The sequence below is a fragment of the Myotis davidii genome, unplaced genomic scaffold (assembly GCF_000327345.1).
Source record: "Myotis davidii unplaced genomic scaffold, ASM32734v1 scaffold1132, whole genome shotgun sequence".
Taxonomy (NCBI): Eukaryota; Metazoa; Chordata; class Mammalia; order Chiroptera; family Vespertilionidae; genus Myotis; species Myotis davidii.
Genome location: NW_006283998.1, coordinates 127,076 through 128,869, shown reverse-complemented (window position 1 = coordinate 128,869; position 1,794 = coordinate 127,076).

Here is a 1,794-nt window from a genome sequence, read left to right as displayed (position 1 = left end):
AACCTCTGCCCAGGTATTACTTGTATGGGTCTCTGTTACAGTCATTTTACCTTCCAATATGTGAGGCAACAGCTGGTTCTGGATATCTGCTCTTTTTCAAGAGTAGATCTACTTTAAAAGGAATGAGGGTAGAGGGAAGGTCTAGCTTAAAAGCTTTTCAGACTGGGGAAGGCACTCATTTAACCTCAAAGGGACTTCAGATGTTGTTGTCCTTTTCCAAGCTGCCTACTGAGGCTTTTGGTTAATAGTCATCTCCTATAACTAGAATGTAAACACTAGATGCACTCTGAATTTCTGCCAGTAATTTCTCATTTGAACCCCAAAAGAAATTCGGTTAGGATAGGCCAGGGATTTTTTCTGGCTCTCCCCACCAGGTGGCATGATGCATGACAAAAATCATTTTGCACACAATAGAGTTAAACAATTAGAGCTTCATTGCAATAAACAGCATTTGAATAATTGATACAGATCCTTATAGGTCCAAATACTTACTGGTATCTTTGCTGAATCACATCATAAAGTTTTATTTTACCAGCTATTTGTAATTTTGACTCCCATCTTATTTTTTGTATATATTTATGTCTAAGTAATTTAAGATGCAAGAGGTTGAAAAAACAATACTGAAAGTTCTCCTGCACCCTTCACTCAGATCCCCCTCAAAAGAACATAACCAAGATACATTATCAAAGCCAGAAAATCTATAATGATACCATGCTATCAACTCAGTTACAGACCTTATTGGCTATTGCAGATAACACTGCAATGGACATAGGGGTGCATATATTCTTTCAAAATAGTGTTTTGGGTTTCTTTGGCTATATTCTGAGAAGAAAAAGATAAATAAATAGGACTAAACTGTTTTTGCACAGCAAAGGAAACCATCAACAAAATGACAACCCATTGAATGGGAGAACATATTCACCAATACATCTGATAAGGGATTAATAGCCAAAATTAATAAGGAAATGTATTAATAAAATTAATAATTTATAAGGAACTTATAAAATTCAACACCACAGAAACAATCCAATATGGTTTTGAGTGATCATGCCTGGCCTACCTCTCTAATTTTGTCTATCACCACTCCCCCTGCTGTTCACTGTGCTCTAATCACACTAGAAGTATGACTTTTTGTAACAGCTCCAATAATCCCATCTCCTTCCTGGCTCAGAGTCTTTCAAAGAGCTATGCTCTCAGCTTGAGGGGCATCTGCCAACTTCTCCCGCTCTTCTTTGCCTGGCTAACTCATTCACCCTTCCGCTTTCAGTTTAATTGCCACTGATTCAAACAAGCTGCTCTCCCTGATCCTCTTACACTAGGTCAAATCCTTGTGATATCCTCTCATAGCTCCCTGTACTTTTACTGTGTATATTAATCTGTTTTAACCAGTCACTGTGGCTGGTTTAATGTCTGTTTTCCAAGATAGAGTAAGAGCTCAATGAGGGTAGAGACTCTGCCTTACTTACTTCTGTGTCCACAAGCTTCCTCTTATCCTATATAATAAAAACCTGTTATGCCAAGTGTCCAGTCGTCTGGTCATCCATTCAACCAATTAAAGGCTAATATGCTAATAATATGCTAAGTCTGCTCAACGCTTGCTATGATGTGCACTGGCCACCAGGGGGCAGTCAAGTGGTTGACCTGTTGCTATGACATGCACTGACCACCAGGGGGCAGATGCTCTGACCGGTAGGTTAGCCTGCTGCTGGGGTCTGACTGATTGGGACTGAGCGAGATGGGCCGGACATGCCCTGAAGCCCTCCTGCGTCCTTCCCTGGCCCTGAATGTGCACTG